Below are 18,780 nucleotides of genomic sequence, written 5' to 3' on the forward strand. Positions count from 1 at the left end.
TTGGCCTAACCAAATTCTAAAGAGTTGTGCCTGAGTTGTGCCAGTTTTGTGCCTGGGGCACTAAACGCGCCCACGCGTACGCATGGCTGACACGTAAGCGTCACTTGATTTTTCTCCCATCCACACGTGCGCGTGGGCGACGTGCACGCGTGACCCTGTTTTCATCCCAAAATTAATTTTTGAGTTTTTAAAGCCAAATTTCATACTTCTAAGCATCTGATCTCACCCCTTATGTCTTAAAACTTGATGATATGCCTAGCAATGAGAAGGGCTAGCAAATGCGGTAACTTGTGGATGAAGAAGGGGAGAAATAATGATGAATAATGATCAAGGATCATTGTATGAGATATGGTGAATGAATGTGGAAGTGCTTGATATGCCATGAGTCGAAGGGCTGTAATTGTTAATGAGTTGGCTGGTTATGGATTGTATTATGAGCCAAATGGCTGAGATATTGCCGAGCTACGGCTGAGATACGAGTTTTCTTGGGAGAAAGCAGTGGCTAGCCACCATGTGCTCCAGGTGGAGACTCGATACTCTGCTGACCACATGTCGTAAGTGTGGTCGGACACTATGAAAGTATGAGCTCGCCCGGTGAATATACACCAGTGAGGGTGTTGGATATGAATTATGATTTATGATTGAGTATAACTCGAGTTGGGGATGCACGACAGAGAGACTGTCCAATGGTTAGCTACCAGGACTTGTCGGGTTGGCTATATAACCGACAGATGATATCATTAGCCATTAGGACATGCATTCATCATATTCATACTATGTGAATTGTTTAAAATTACCTAAATGACTGCATATTACCTGCTAGTTGTCTAAGTGTAATATCTGCTTCCTATCTGTATATCTTCTTGTGTTATATAATTGTGTTTGCCATATTATATTACTTCTGGCAGTTGGGAGGTCTGCAGAAATTGGAAAGGGAAGTATTAGTTAGACTAAAGATCCTTAGTCAGTTGCCATTTACGGTTTAGTCGGTTTATAAGCTTTGATTTATCTGGTGGAAGTTCTAGGATTGCCTTCGGCTTTTGCAGGATATTACATGTTAGATATGTGGGTACTGTTATCATACTGAGAACCTCCAATTCTCACCCATGCGAATTTTGTGGTTTTCAGATGCAGGTCGTGAGGCTACTCGCAGAGGCATGCTGGAGACTTCTGGACTTAGTGAAGATCCTTGTTCTCGGGACTTTACTTTGGTTTTATGTTTTCGCTTAGATACTTTTATCTCCATTAAATAATGTATATATATACTATTTTGACTCCTCTTAGAGGTTGTTTTGGGGAATAGGTTTTGTATTTTGCCCTCTAGATTTCCTTTGGGTTTCTTGCTTTATATATATTTGTATATACTTTTATGCTCAGGCTATCTTTCTTCGCAACTGGATCTTGAGTTTTGGATATTTGTGTTTTTGGCACTCCTTATATATATATATATATTTCTTCAAAGGCTCCTAGTTATAAACATTCTTCACAATACTATATGTACTAAATTTTATTTTTAGAGGTCGAAATACCTCGCCACCTCTGTCTTATGACTTAAGCATAAGACTTTGTGTGGAAAGGTGTTCGTCCTCGTGAGCCTGAGGGATGGAACTGCTTATGCTTCAATGCATACTTTGAGTCTTTGCCTGTGCTAGTTAGGGTATCTAACCGATACATCTAGCATGAAGTCCATGAGTGTATCTTTGGTAATTTGAAGCACTTAACTAGAGATATTGAGTCTGATCACCTCGATATCGCTTGCTTAGTATGGACAAGACCCGAAGGGTGTCTAATGGACATGAATAAAGTAATCGAAACGAGGAATTCCCAAGATCGAACTAGTGAAGGAACGCCGTGATAGGAATCTTGGCAGTGGTATATATGAGAATGGTGTGTTGATTTTTGGATTGATGAGTAGAACACTTGGAGGTGGATAGTTGCTTGAACAATTTGTTTAATTAGGTTTGAGTTGATTGAAGTATGATGATTTAGGGTAGAAGGGGCTTGTAATTGGATTTGAAGGGGAGTGAAAGTTTGTGAAAATCAATCCCTTGAGTAGAAATCGGAGGATGACAAATTGTTAGGCAGTGGATATTATAGGTTTTAAATGATTAGGTAATGTGAATATAGAGATCAAGGATTTTTAAGAGGATGCGATTCAGTCTCATGATGAGCATAAGCATTATTTCTGTCAGGTTGAGAAAGCTTAGAAGTGGGCCTAGGTTTTGTGATTCGATAGGGGAATATGACATGGATTAATGATTGGATTCTTGGTAGTTAATAATCAGAGTGACGCAGCAAAAACTTGCGGAAGCAGTAACACAGGATAGTTACAAATAGGAGCTGTAAAAGTTGACTAAAATATCTTAAGTTTGAATACTCGAAGGTTTTAGTGTGTTAATGCAAGTAATGATTCCCAGATAATTAGATTTGATTGCGGCTGTGAGCTTTGATAGTTCTGAAACGGATGAGAAAATGATCGTTGATGCGTAATTGGATTTAGATGATGAGTGAGTGCAAGTCGTTGTGTTTGAGAGATGAGTACTATGATATTTAGTCATGGTGGCCTTGGATTTAGATTGAGATTTATAATGATTGGTTTTGAAAAAATGAATTTGAAAACCATTAAATTGAAATGCTGATGTTGTATTGAGATTGGTTTGAGAAAATCTGTGACGGGTAGTAAACTCCAATTTTTTAGGGGAGGTGCTGTCGAAATTTTTCCAAGAATTTGAAAGAGTGCTGGTTATGGTTTTGAAAATGATTTTTTATTTGAGTAACTTTAACAAAAGAGATGTGTTTCGAATGCTTTTATAGATTATTAAAGAAAATCAGATTCTTATAATTTTGTTAACTTGTTATTTCAAACTCATTTGACTTTTAAAAACAAAGACGAAAGTAATGAACAAGGCTGTTGGTCGGCGTTGGACGAATGATCGAGATCCTTAGAGATAGAGGAATCAGAGCGCGGCAACAGAAGCGCATAGAGTAAAAAGACATTGGAACTACTATGCATTGGATATAAAGGCAGACTACGCTCACTTACTCGTGGTGACGGACGGAATTTTCGAGGGCAAAAATTTCTGTTAGGGGGGTTTAATGTAAAACCCAGTCAAACCATAATTAATTAACTCATAAATTAAATAGGAGCGAATATGGTTATAAAATTTAGCAATCGAAATTTGATATTTAAATATGATATTTGGCCTCAGTGGATTTTTCTGAGTCAGAATACATAGTTTTCTGCGTAAGCACGCACACTGGAATTTTAACCGGCAGTACCGACTGAGATATGTCTGGTACTACAGCTTGGAAAATTAATTCTAAGTGAATAAGGATAAGAAATTAGGATTTATAATTAGGAAAGGTAGAAATATTTAAAATGCGATTTAAAACCCTAATTTTAAAGGTTTTGCCCCAAAATTGGGCCAACGAACAAAAATAAGTGAACCGTGCAGTGTGATGAGAACTCCTATGCTAGATGCCCCTAGGATAAGTTTGGATTGTGCAAATGGTTGGTTCTAATATGCATAGTTGATATGTAATGTGAATTATTGATTGGGTTGAGAATTGTGTGAATTTGTATGTTTGGTGTGTTGAGAATTTGATGAATTGGATAATGAATGTTGGTTTGTGGTATATGCATTTAAATTGTGAAGCTGGGCCGGAGGCCGTGAATCTTGGGTCGGAGGCCGGAAAGAGGTAAGAAAGGTAAGTTGATATGTGTATTGTGTGATCATATAAGTGATTGGATGGATCTAGATATTGAATGTGTGAATAATTGGTTTGGATATTGAATAATAAGGTTTGAGAAATTAAGATGCGGAATTTGATAGTTTTTAGGTGAAGTTGTGTAGAGGGGGTAGGTTTGGTTTGGTTGAGTGTAATCATGTGAATGTTGTTGGGTTGTGGTCATTTGGATGAGTGAAAATGAATTTGGTTTGTGAACATTAGAAAAATTGGTGATTTCTAGTTTTGGGGTAAAAACTAATTTTTGACCAATTTTGGTGGTCCGTAACTTGGTCCACGGAGTTTGGAATTCTTCAAAAATGGATTTTTATGAAATTTTATTCAAAGATCTTTCCAACGGTTCAGAAATGGTTGAAAAAGAAATTTTGTAGAAGAAGTTATGTGTGGTGGAAGTTTGAGGTTCAAAAATGAAATTCTGCAGCTTTTTAACTTAGTAAAATTTTTAGCAGAATGCACACCCACGCGTATGCGTGGTCAACGCGCACGCTTCATTTTCAAATTTTCACTTCCCACGCGTGCGCCTGACCGACGTGTACGCGTCGATGGGCTAAATCAGTTGCCCAGCCAAAATTCCTGAGAGCTGTGCTTGGGTTGTGCCAGTTTTGTGCCTGAGACACAAAACGCACCCACGCGTACGCGTGGTTGACGCGCAGGCGTCACTTGCCTTTTGTCCCATCCACGCGTGCACGTGGGGGACGCGTACGCATCACTATATCTTGCTGCCTTCCACGCGTGCGCGTGGGCGACGCGCACGCATGACTCCGTTTTCACCCCAAAGTTGATTTTGAGTTTTCAAGTCAAATCTCATACTTCTAAGGCTCCATTCTTACCCTTTATGTCCTAAATACTTATAGTATGCCAAATAATGAAAAGAAACTAGGATATGTAGTAACTTGTGGATGAAGTAAAGTGTATATCAATGATGAATAATGAGTAATGATGATTGTATGAGTTGTTTAGGGTGACGATGGGAGTGCGGTGTATGTCGTAAGCCGAAGGGCTGTATTTAATAATGATTATTGGCTGGTCACGGGTTATGTTATGAGCCGGATGGCTATGGTAAATATTGATTATGGCTGGAAATGAAAATATGATTTTGAATGATAGTTCTATCTTGAGCTCTCTTTCTCGAAAGTGCGACCCCAGAGAGATGAAGGAAGGCGAAGATCCCCTTCCTTGTTCCTCCTGGTATTTCAAAATCGCCCCCAACGAGATGGTGGGAGGTTAAGATCCCCTCCTTGATTCCTCCTGGGCATATGAGAACGTACCTCCTAGGTAGATGCAAGGGTTGTGGTTGCACCCCACTTGCTCCAGGTTGGTTAGTATAGAGGCTTTCCGGATGGACACAAGGGTTGTGGTTCGTCCTACTTGCTCCGGATCATTGTTTGAAAATTGGTAATAATGGAGTGTGATTATGAATGAATGTGTATTTGTGATACTTGGGTAGTAGCAAGGGTTGTGGTTTGTTCCGCTTGCTCCAGGTTAACGTTTGAGATTTGATAACAATGATGATTGATTGGGGAAGCTTTAACATGTGGCGAGTATGCCGGAGATGCATATATGATTAATGAACGAATGTGGAAAATGAATAATGTTGGAAAATGTTGAATGTGATTATGCTTGTGTTTTCTCTCTGGTTGTAATGATGACAGGGCATCGATACCCTCTAATGGCGACAGGGCGCAGATACCCTCTAATGGTGATAGGGCACGTATTCCCTTTAATGATATTCATGCGCAACAGAGAGACTGTGCCCAGATTAGCTACCAGACACGTCGGGTTGCAATTTTAGGGTTTATTTTGTAGAGAATTTGGGGGTTTTATCAATATTCTGTCACACTTATCCATATAAAATGCATGGTTTTATGTCTCCTTCCCAATTTTGCTTAATGGTTGAAAACATGCTTTTTAAACCATAAATAAGCTATATTTTGATCTCTCTCTATTATCATTCGATGCCGTGATTTGTCTGTTAAGTGATTTCAGAGTTTATAGGGGCAAGAATGGTCTAGAAGAGGGAAAGGAAGCATACATAAGTGGACGATACGCGTGGCTGGGCAGAATCTTATCGACGCGTACGCGTGGATTGTAAAAACCCATACGACGTGTACGCATGACGCTCGGCACGTGACTTCTTTAGGGAAGTCATCGCTGGCGATTTCTGAGGAGCTCCAGGCCCAATTTGAGCTGAATTCTAGAGGGAAAAGACCCAAGGGACCAAGGCTTGAAGGGGATTCACACATTTTACACTTGGCTATCTAGTTTTTGAACTTGTGGTTCTAGAGAGAGAAACTCAAACTTCTCTCTAGGTTTTGGCTTTCTCAATTTCAATTTCACTTGGATCCTTTGGTTAGATCTGAATTTAATTCAATTTTATTTTGTTCTAATTTGTAGATCTCACTCTTCTACTCTCAATTTAGTGTTCTTGTTACTCTAGCATTGTAGATCTTGGATTTGGATCTTGTTACTTTGATTTCTATTAATCATTGAGGAATTTCATGTTCATTGTTGTTAATTGCTTTATTGTTGTTGATTGCTTGTATTAGATAGTTTGAATTCAATTTCTCTTCTCAACATCACAATGCCTTTCATTCTTGTTCACCAAGTGTTTGAGAAAATGTCAACTATAGCTATGGAGTAGATTTTCACTCTTGGCTTAGGGGTTGGATAATTGGAGACACTTGAATTGTCAAAGCCTTTTGTTGATTAATAATTAGATATTGCTAATTGATTTGAATGACACTAACTCTAGTCTTTCTTTGGGATTTGAATAGGACTTGTGGACTCAAATTGATTATCTCCACTTGACTTTCCTTCATAGTTAGAGGTTAACTAAGTGGAGCAATAACCAATTCTTATCACAATTGTTGGAGGCAATGAGGATAGGAATTCCAATTTCCAACCCTAGCCAAGGATTTTACATTGATTGATAATCATTCACTTGCTAGCTTAAGTTCCTGTTTTTCTTAGTTCAATTGTTAATTGCTCATTGCTTTAATTCACGTTTATTTACTTTTCTTGTACTCAACTTCAAACTACTAAAAGAACTCCTAACCAATGATGTACATCTTAGGGCAACTCCTAGGGAGAACGACTCGGGACTCTACTCCCGGTTATTGATTTTGAATTGTGGTGACACATTTTCTATGTTTGATGCGTTATAGCTTGTTGGTTTAGACTATACTCACAACATAATTCTATTAGAAAATTCTATACCGAAAAAATATCGCGCATCAAAATGGCGCTATTGTCGGGAAGTTGCATACGTGTGCCATGTTGTTAGTTAGTGTAAATACGTTGATATGTGAATACTTGCATTTTTCCTTGATTGTTTGCTAGTTCAATTGTTAGTTAGGATTGATCTTTGTTTAGTGCATCTTGTTGTCATGAGCTCTATGCTTCTTTCATTGAATGACGCATTCACTACCGGATCCGAGCTTAGCCCCTTTTGATCCAGAAATTGAGAGAACTATCTCACATCTTAGGCAAGCTCGGAGACGGTTAGCCTTTGGAAGTGGTGAAAGGGTTCCTACCAATTCACCAACCGTACTCGAGGGTGAATCTGAAACGTCATTTGAGGAAGAAACCATCTACTCCTCCATTGATACTACTAATTCTTCTTCTATTGATTTAGGTACCGATACTATGGCCGCTCCAAGAAGAGTTACTCTTGAGGAAGCTGGTGCTCCGGATTTTGTTCTTCAACCGCTTCAAGTGCGTTATCCGGAGTTAAATGCTAATTTTGAACTCAAAACCGCCTTAATTAATCTTCTACCCAAGTTCCATGGACTTCCCGCTCAAGATCCTATTAGACACCTTAGAGACTTTCAAGGTGTGTGCTCAACAACTAGGCGGGAGCGTTCCAATGAGGTTGCTATTTGGTTGCTTGCCTTCCCATTTTCTCTAGAGGGAAGAGCTAAGGAGTAGTTCTACACTTTGTCCGATGAGATTGTTGGTGATTGGGATTTTCTTAGAAGGGAGTTCTTAGATAAATTCTTTCTTCCGGAGGTGACGGATAGATTGAGGAAAAAAATTTCATGCATTGTCCAAGGTGAATTGGAAACACTTTATAAGTATTGGGAACGGTTTCGAAAGCTTCTTAACTCATGCCCTCACCATATGATTGACACTCTAGTATTGATTAGCTATTTTTGCCAAAGAATGAAACCTCAAGACAAGATCCTCTTGGATGCTTGACGACGACCAAATTGCATAGGTTAGGAATTTGATTATCAAAATGGAATTGGCGTTGTAAGTATAGTCCTAACCCAACAAACAAATTGACCAAAATTTATGGGATTGTTGTGACCATTCTTTTATGCTTTATTGTATTTGGAGGAGTAAAGATGATAAATCGGGTTGCACCTGCATTTCTCGTTCCTGTTTTATTCTCAGTCATCTGCATATTCTTGGGAATGTTTGTGGCTATGAAGGATAAACCTTCAGGTTTGTTCTTTTTTTCTAAGTCATCCAGTTTGTCATTTTCATTAAAGGATCCATGTTTTAGTTCCATCGAATGCTCATGCACACATGTACACATTTTTCCTAGGCATTTTCTGAACCAGTAATACTTGGTTGATTTTCAGAAGCAAGTTGCACTCATGGGATTTTCTCTTTCTGTTTCTTTTGTTTCTTAATGAACACGTTCTTTTTTGGGTTGGAGTGAGAGATTAAGGATCTTGGAACATCATATATAGTACTTTCAATAACAGAGTGTGGTAGAAGTAGCCTAACTCTAATGAAAACTTCTTTTAGTTTATCAATGGGGTAAAACTTCTGTCTCTTTAACTGTTATCAAAAGGATAAAATGCAATGAATTATTTGAATTCTGATTTATCAATTTAAGGAGAACCATTATCTGACAAGAGCATAACCAAATATTCCAGAATATCAACTCATGCATAAAGATTTGTAACTTTTCCGACTGGATCTGGAAATATTTGTTCTAGATTACATTTGTTACTAAATTTTTTTATATAATATTATGCAACTAAATTTTAACATTATTTGACTTGTATTTCATCTTATCTATAAAACATGACTGAAATTTTGATTTTAATGACATTCTGAGTATTTATAAATTGTTACTGTGGAATAGCTGTAATCAAGTCGAGGCTTATTAGTAGTCTTTTAAGTGACTGGCAAAGTTGCATAGAAAAAGAATAGAAATTGTTCATGTCAACAGTAGGCTTTGAAGACAATCTAGACTTTAGCAGTTTTTGAATTGACTGGCAAAGTTGCATGGGATAAAATAGAAATGGTTCATGTTTTGTTTGTTCTTTTATTTTTTTGACAAAAAGTGAATCATAATCAGTGGCAAGGCCCTAATAAACATGTTAAAATTTTATAACAAAAGGGTCGTGAACTGTTTAGTAAAGTGACAGACATTGACACTGTCCTCATTTATAATATAGAAATTGCTAATAGATTCTCAACCTTGATATTTGGTTTAAAAATTAGGATCTTTCTTTTCAGAATTGGTTCTTATTCCTGAATGAGAGATTAAAGTGTTCTGTCTTCACCTGTGGTTATTTGAAGAATCTGGTACCCCAAAGGTTCTGACGTGACAAGTCATGCTACATTGTCAAAAGCTTTGTAGCACATAAAGAAAATCAAGGAAACCAACTAATCAACTATGCTTCTCTCCTTTTCTTGAAGGAGTGAGAGTGAAAAATCAATTAAATAATAGGGAAGTAGGGAAATAAGAGTCAATAGGGTTCTTTTTTTTCTTTATTTTTCTTTTGCATTCAATACTGAATTTACTTATCAACTTGTAGAACCCACATTGCTTGTAATCCCTTGATGATGAGTGTTGAGGGTTTATTTATTTATTTATTTATTTTAAAATACGAAAGACATTTTTTGCTTATAAATGTGTATTTACAAATGTTTTTTGTTCACATATTTTTCCCCCTTTATCCATGTTTGATTCAGAGGGATTTACTGGTTTGAGTTCGGAGACAATTAATGAGTTCAGATTATCAAAAAACTAATGATGCTGGAATCCCAGAAACTGATGGCAATGTAAGCTGGAATTTCAAGTAGGTCTTTCTCATTCGTTTACATTCATTTGCCCTATTTTACCAATATAACTTACAATGATTGTGCATGCATCTTAAATCTGTCAATGAATGATGTGGGGGCAAAATGCTTTAATTTTAGGTGATAAAGTTTGATGAAGTTGAGAGAATGAGAAGAGTGTAAGAGGAGAAGAGAAAAGAGATCGGGAAAGAAAATGAGAATGAGTGTTAAGTCTTTATGTGTAATAACACTAAGGCCCAATTTGGGCAAACAGCTTAATTAAGCTCTTTTCGAAAAAATAGCTTAAACAATAAATGTTTATATTAAAAATAGTTTATAAATAAGTTATTTTGTATTTGGTTTTTCAGTTCTAAAAGTGTTTATTTTAAAAGAAATGTGATTAAAAGCTTTTTATTGTGAGAAAAGTAATTTTTTTTAACTTTTCCATAAACACTTAAATAACTTCTTAAAAAGCTACAATTTAGTTTTGAAAATTGCACTAAATATTAATACTACTACTTTTCATAAGTCAAAAGTTCAAAAAAGTAACTTTTGAAGCTTCCCAAATGGGTCCTAAACTCATGGCCTTATATACAGTGAGGATACAGAAAGCTTACACTTAAGTTAATTATTCATTCTAAGTTCTAACATATCTAAGTTCTAACATATTCTAGCAGGTTCTGATCTTCCTGCACTAACTGAATCTAACTGATTCTGCCTTCTCTAGACTTTTCTAGACACTTCTAGAACCTCTCTTTAGCTTAATCTATTATTAGGCAATCCTGTACAATACATTTTAGGAAATGTCTCTATATCTATATCTTTTATATAAAATATATATAATGAGGATACCAAAAAGTAATTGATTTTGGTCTCCAAATTTTTTACTACTTTTACCCTTATATCATGTATAACTGCTTTTAGTAGTTATTTTTCTTTCCTCCACAGACTTTACATTATCGTTGCATCTTCGTATCTTCATCTATTTGTTATGCTTTGAATTTAAAAAACAAAATACTCAACCAAAATCCATTTAAAAGTATAAATAAAAATTTGACTTGACAAGCATGCAGTGCCTAACAAGTCCCTAGTAGCAATAGTATGGATTCATTATACTTAATCTTCATATGTTACGGCTGAATCAACTGAAGTATTACACTAAATGGTAATTGACACTCCTGTGTCTGCTGTTCTTCATTGGCTGATACATTAACTTAATGACGCAGGATTTTTAAATTAGAGAGGAGAATGGTTTTAATTTCATTTAATTAATTTGATTTGCTTGAGGCCTAAAGATTCTCAATGAGGTTGGAAGTAAGGAGTTCTCTGTTAGTGCTTTTCAGCTAGTGGGTTCTTTCCTTTCCAAAAAATACACGAGCACTGCAAAAATTGACGTCTGCAGCAGGATATTGTTTTAGTTGGAGCAAAATATCTGAATTTAGTGAAAAGAAACTACTCGTTCACAGGGCAATTCCACAATTTACCGAATCTACCAGAAAGCTTGATCTATATAGATCTTGCAGTAGGGAACTGCAAATGAAGGCAAGCCAATGATGTGGAATCTAAATTGAACATTAAACAGAATGGGATCAAACAATGTTATTAATGTTTATTCAATTAGGAACAACGGTCCCAAAAAAATGACTCTGACAGAAGATTTAGATTTAGATAGGTGAATAGGGTTAAACAAAGGAAGGTGAGATTCTAATTCATTGACCTCTCTACCATTGAAGTTTAGAATAAAAATGGTGAGAGATAATGGTAAGCAATAACTGCAAAACAAGAGGGCAGACATCCTAAAATCTAATTTCCCCATCTTTCCAATGCCTTTGATGTTAATAAGCCCTCAAGGACGTTGCTTAAATTTGTTCAACTCTATTATGAGGAAGAGGAACCAGGTAAAGCAAGAGAAAGATTTACATAGGATTGAAATATAAAAATCCTCACCAGGGTTTTAAAACTTCTGTACATTGAAGATGAAATATCGAAGCTTGAAATAGACCTGAAATAGGTAGCCCTTAGCTCCTATTCCATAATTATATTGTAACTTTTTTATATTAAGTATATGCCATCAAGCCCCACATTTTACTGATGATATGAAACTAGATTTTATAAGTTGCTGTCAGTTGCAAACCAGTTCTGTGGTCCCAATCAGCATGGGCTGCAGGAGAAAGATTTAGAAAATTTTTCACTATTTAAGATTATTTATCACTATAATTGATAAAGTTAAAATTATTTCACATTTAATGCAGGATCCTGAGGGACCAATTTGTTTAAGCATTTTCTAGTTTATGATATTGGAATGACTTTTCAATTTTTCTGATTATATTCTTTCCTTCCCAGTTCATTAGTAGGCCTCTTTTTCCCAGCTGTGACAGGAATAATGGCAGGTTCTAATAGATCAGCTTCTCTAAAAGATACTCAGCAATCAATTCCTATTGGGACATTATCTGCAACGCTTATTGCTACTTCTCTGTATTTTATTTCTATGTTATTTTTTGGCGCTGTTGCCACCAGAGAGAAGCTTTTAACAGACAGGTAATTTTTGGTCCGAACTTCTTTGTATGATTGTTTCCTCATGAAAGAGGATGTATTTGAAATGATGAAAAAAATTGAATGGACTGATCTTGACTTCTGCTGAGAAAGAAAAAGATTAGAATAAACTCAAAAGACCTAGGCCCCTCTGTGTGTACCTACGTTGCACAGGTATGTGCAAACTTGAAGCGTACCCATACCGGGTACAAGCGTGTGATGGGTACATGCAGGTATGCAAAGAACAAAAATAGAAAGTTTCCTACAAAATAAACGAGCTAGGTATGGTTTGGGTACGATTTGAACAACTTGGCACAAGTTTTCCATCGTTTTTGGAGTGTTCTTTAAATCTTTTTCCCTTAATCTATGCTTTCAAAGAAAGCAACCATTTTCAAACCCTGTGTTACTTTTGTTTGATTTCACATGGAACATCTTTTAGTAGGTGAAAATTTACCGTTTATTTTGAGAAGTTGATGCCCATACCCCATGCAACATAGATGTGCACCAAGAAGTCCCTTTAAAAACAGGAACCCATTTGATTACCTTTGGTAGTCAACTTATGAAAAATATGTAATTCATCATGGTTTTTAAGTATTGTGAGTTTTGGGCATCCATGCTTTTGATATGGAGATTTATTGCAGGCTACTAACGGCTACAGTCGCCTGGCCTTTTCCTTCACTAATTAAAATTGGGATTATTCTTTCAACTTTGGGTGCTGCTCTTCAGAGTCTGACCGGTGCCCCACGTCTGCTTGCAGCAATAGCCAATGATGATATTTTACCTATTCTGCGCTACTTTAAAGTTGCAGATGGCAGTGACCCTTTTCACTGCTATCCTATGTGGTGTGTGTGTCATTATTGGGAATCTGGATCTTATCACTCCAACTATAACTATGTTTTTCCTTCTATGTTATACGGGTGTCAACTTGTCCTGCTTCCTTCTTGATCTTCTAGATGCTCCTAGTTGGCAACCTCGTTGGAAATTTCATCATTGGTTTCTCTCTCTTGTTGGAGCATTACTTTGCATTGGTATGGTGCCTTTTTTGTGCATATTTGTCATTATTGTCTACCAGCGGATTCATTTTGCTTCTATTTGGCCGCATCTTGGTTGTTTCAATTATTTTTTCTGCTTTATGCATGCTTCCCTCTCCCTTCTTTCTTTCGCTGTCTTTTATTTTCTTTTTCTTTTTTTTTTCTTTTTTGTGTTGTGGCGAGGTGGGAATGCGGGGATTTGCAACTATGGTAAAGATATAACGCTGAAATTAAAGCTTTGAACGTGACAGAGTGCCCTCAACGCACCATTTATGAAACAGCATAGATGGTAGAACACCAGTTTACCGTGTTATAGGTGCATATAATTTGGGTTGGGAAATGGCTGTGTATTACATTAGTAGTATTATATTCCTTGCCCTAGTGCTTCTTTGATGTTCATAATTTGAAACTTCGAACCATAACATTCCAGTTGCTATCGCATTGAGATTTAGATTTTAGATTAGAAAATAATTGAGCATTCTTGTAGCAATAGATGTTTGATTTCCAATATCCCGCAAATTCACTGTGGTTTGGATTCTCCTGTGTGAAGCTTTGACATTTGGGACATGTTTATGAATAGGATTACAATATGTCCAGTCCAGTGAATACTTTCTTTTTCAAATAGCAATAGCAGACACAGACTGAGCCACATTTATAACATGAAGATATGAATTTGCCCGTCTTTGGTTCAAATAATCCACATATGAAACTTGACTCACTTGGGAAAGAAAGCCTCCTTCTAAGTTTGTATAACGTACTCTAGTGGTTCATATCTAGATGTAGTGGCCAAAGGGGCATGCCACTAAGAGAAATACACAAAGATCATCAAAGGTTCTCTCATTTCTTATAAATACCAAAATTACGTGGGTCTTTATGGAAGAGTAAAAAAGTTTAGCCTGTGACTATAGCTTTCTATGAACCATTTTATACTTACTTCTTCTGCTGCTTATGTGTGTTTTCATGTTAACCCTCAATTTTGCAATGATCATTTTTTCCTTGTTTCCAATGCAGTGATTATGTTCCTGATCTCGTGGTCATTCACTGTGGTGGCTTTGGCCCTTGCAAGTCTTATATATAAGTATGTGGGCCTCAAAGGAAAGGCTGGCGTCTGGGGAGATGGTTTCAAAAGTGCATATTTCCAACTAGCACTTCGGAGCCTTCGATCACTAGGAGGTATATACCTTTCAAATTCAGTCAACTAGATAATATGATACAATATATTATGCATTAATGTTGTTGATCCTGGCATCAAGGCATGATTGGTTGGAGAAAGAAGAAATATTACTCTTAAGGTCCTTGAGAGCTTTCAAGAAAACGACTAAAGAACGAAGGACCAAATTACCCATGAAAATCTGTCTCTGAAAATTTTTTCAATGAAAAAAATAATTAAAATCCTTGAGGAAAATAGCCCAAGAAACATCATGTTGCAGACAAAATCAACACTTTTTGTTCTGACATGGATAATTTTGTCATTGACATGATTTATCATGCATTATTGATACTTCACTCAAAAGAAAAACAAAATAGCTATAATTTATTAATTGGGAATTAAGTTGTTCACTGAACTTTGTGTTCATGGATAATTTCATACTTTAAGTATTCTCATTAAGTTTTTTCAATTCAATGACAACATTAATGAACTTTTTGTGTACAGAATAATCTATTAAGGTTGATATTTAGGCTTCAAGTTTAATCTTTTTGCATTGCTTCTCTTTACCAACTCTATGTATGACGAAATTTAATGTCAGTTGCTTTATGTATAGTATATTTTTTGTAGAAAACCAAGTATGCCCAAAACAATTTTTATCTATTAACTTATTTTGTAATGTCCGTAGAAAACCAAGTACCCCAGGATGAGTCACAGGATGCATTTAAAGGTGCTCAACAAAGAATTGATGATTATCTAAACAAAATGAAGGCAGCAGCAAAGAAAGATGGCACCCCACTAATGGCAGATGGTAAGCGCGCAGTTGTGAATGAGCAGCAAGTCGAGAAGTTCCTGTTCACAACGCTTAAGCTCAATTCAATAATGTTGAGATACTCAAGAATGGCTGCTGTTGTTTTGGTAAGTTTGCCTCCACCTCCACTGAACCACCCATCATATTTCTATATGGAGTACATGGATATGTTGCTGGAAAATATACCGAGGATTTTAATTGTAAGAGGATACCGTAGAGACGTTGTAACTCTATTCACATAGTTTTGAACTGGATTCTAGGACATTAATTACCTCCTTTTCTGTTTTATAATTTTGTAGTTTACATGTAGTGTTCATTCTTTGTACCCATTTTCTTGCTCAAGAGGATCTACTGTATCACCAGATTATAATAGAAAAATTAAACTGTATTCATTTTGGAACATCGTTTGAATTGTTTGTTTTCTTATTTTGAATCTCTCTGGTTTTTTGTGACTGAACATAACACAAAGAAAAAATATCTAAGAGAAAGAGTAGCACTTCTCTCTAATAATAATGTCTAAATTATTACGGGGCAGTAACCACTCTAGATACACCTGCTTGTTTAAAGCAGCAGTCTTAGCCATTAAATCAGCCGCTCTGTTTGCTGTGCGCTGGATGAGAACTAAAGTAGCTATCCAATTGCACTGGATCATCTCTTTGATTTTGTCAAGCAGATCAGAGTCATTCCTAATCATGCTGGTTGTGCCTCGCGAAACAAGAAGAAACGCATCAAGATTATCAGTTTCACAGATGACCTCTTTGCACTCGCAATCCCAAGCCATAACAAGCCCTCTCCAAATAGCATGAAGCTCACAACATAGAACACTAGAAAGAGGTATACTGGCAGAACAACCTTATATCCAAATTCTCATGCTGTCTCTAATAATACATCCAAAGCCAACTAATTGCTCATTTTCAAAAACGCTTGCATCGCAGTTCACTTTACAAACATTCATTGGAGGTGGTTCCCAGCTATATTTCAAAGAAGAAGGAATAATATGTTTTTGGTTGGTAACAACATTAGAGAAATCTCGAGCAGCATGTTTAACCAAGTGAACAATTTTCTCCTTACTTCATGGATCATCTTGATGGAAGATGTCATTGTTTCTATCCCTCCAAATTCACCAAAAGGCCGCTGCAAAGAGAAATTCATTTTTGTTGAGGTTAGAACGAATCCAAGACACAAAATCCAAACTAAAGTCCTCAGCGGTCATTCCCAAATTCAAGCTAATCCAAATCTGATGAGCTTTTTGGCAAGTCCTAAAGCAGTGGTTAATATCCTCTTGAGCAAGATAACATCTCTGACAAAAATCAGAAGTAGCAAGACCTCTTTGAAAGCGGTAACTAGCTGTGGGAACTCCGTTGTTGAGGCAAAGCCAGAGCAGACACTTTATCTTCTCCGGTATTCTCAAGCGCCAAAGCCAAAGCCAATTTTCATTATCATTCGAGCCAAATTTCTTCTTCAATAGCCATTCATACCCGCTTTTAGTCGAGTAGGTGAGAGTATTTGAGTTTGTCCAAAACCAACCTGTTTTATCTCCTGCCTGCTTGATAGGATCAAAGAGCATCAAATCAAGTTTAACTTCTTCCGCAATAATTGTGCAAAGAATATCCCACCGCCAATGCCCATGGTGCCAGACATCTTCTAACTTCAAGTAAGAATCAGAAATGTGCACAAAAGGAACCAAAGGAGCTAGCGTTCCACATGGTCGCCAAGCATGATACCAAAAGGATTGAGACATCCTGCCTGTACACCAATCAAAACCATCACGAAGCTTTTCTATTGTCTTATAAATCGCCCGCCAAGTGCTTGAAACATTATTAGAAAAATTGGGTGAAAGGCAAGAACTCCCAGATAAATATTTTGCAATATAATTCTTACCAAAGCTTATCTTTATTATGCAGTAATTGCCAAACAAGCTTTCCGAGTAAAGCAAAATTTACACATTGGGTATCTTTAATTCCCAAGCCTCCATATTTTCTTGGAGTGACAACTTTGCTCCACTTGACCAAATTTAAGCAATGCTCCCCCACCTTTTCCTTCCACAAGAATTGTCTAAGCACAGAATTAATCTTTTGACAAATCGAAGTAGGAAAAAGAGTCACTTGCATCTGATAAATAGGAAGAGAAGAAGCAACAGATTTAATTAAGCAAAGCATGCTTGCTCTGTTAAGGAGCCGACCTTTCCAACTAGTCAGCCTATTCTTGATCTTCTCTAAAGAGTCCGAAAAAATAGATTTAGCAGCTCGAGGATGATTAAGGTTCAGCCCCCAAGTATTTGCCTAAGTCACTAGTAAAGGGAATATGAGAAATACCAGACAACATTTCCTTCCTTCTATTAGAGATATTTCTAGAACAAATAGCTTTAAATTTTTCAATGTTAACCTTCATACCTGAATCTTTACAGAACAACTCCAAAGTGTGCACAATATTCTGAACTTGACTTTTCTTCGCTTTACAAAAAAGGAGGAGATCATCTGCAAACATCAAGTGAGAAACTCTAGGTCCCCCTCTAGAAACAGCCACACCATCCTAAATACCCTCGTCAACTTGTTTGGAAATGAAGCACGCCAATCTCTCCATGCACAAAACAAATAAATAAGGAGAAATTGAATCTCCTTGCCTGAGCCCTCTGCGAGGTTGGAAGCTGTCCAATCTATTCCCATTCCAAAGGATGGAAAGATTTGAGGCCTGAACACAATTCATTACAAGCCGAATAATTTGAGAAGGAAAGCCAAAAAATTTAAGAGTGTGCTCAAGAAAATTCTAATCAACTCTATCATAAACCTTTTCTAAATCAATCTTAAAAGCCATAGCTCCTTTTCTAGACTTTGTCCGCTTAAGAAAGTGAACAACTTCTTGGGCGACAATAATATTATCAGGTGCTCCTCTACCATGAAACTCTCCCTGAGTTGGGCTAACAATCTCTCTGGTTTTACATCAGCATGAGATTATTATTATTATTGTTATTATTATTATTATTATTATTATTATTATTATTTTGATGGCAAAGCCTCGTAAAATAGTGATTAGTGTCTAACTCAGTTGACCAAGTCAAAGCATTAAATATAAAGTATATGAATAAAAAAGAAATTCATCACTTAAAAAATACATAAGGTAAACTAATCGGATTTATGATCTTAGTTTGAGTTAATTTTAAGTCAATTTTAAAGTAGCTACATAGAGAGAATGAAATGGTACATGAAAAAATTAAGCTTCTGGTCATAATTCAAACAACTTTTGTGCTAAAAACGTAGGGCAGAGGCATTTAACTCAATATGGCGCCCCAAATCATTAGTGGAGACTCTTTTGTGGTATTTATCGACACATATACAATGTTGCTACTCTTTCGGAATTTCCTTAATGCAACTTTCACTTAATAGGTTGATGTGTCTACATTGGATGCATTCCTTATGTGCCGTTTCCTTAATCCTTATAAAATATGCTATGCTTGTTTGTATCTTCCTAGTCCATGTCTCTTCCTAAGTTCT

General features: G+C 36.5%; 1 pseudogene; it reads left to right on the plus strand.

Annotated features, from left to right (window-relative positions):
- Window positions 1-7,158: 7,158 nt before the first annotated feature.
- LOC107478034 (cation-chloride cotransporter 1-like) lies at window positions 7,159-15,689 on the plus strand (annotated as a pseudogene).
- Window positions 15,690-18,780: the final 3,091 nt, after the last annotated feature.

The sequence above is a fragment of the Arachis duranensis genome, chromosome 3, assembly GCF_000817695.3.
Source record: "Arachis duranensis cultivar V14167 chromosome 3, aradu.V14167.gnm2.J7QH, whole genome shotgun sequence".
In the NCBI taxonomy this organism is placed as follows: domain Eukaryota; kingdom Viridiplantae; phylum Streptophyta; class Magnoliopsida; order Fabales; family Fabaceae; genus Arachis; species Arachis duranensis.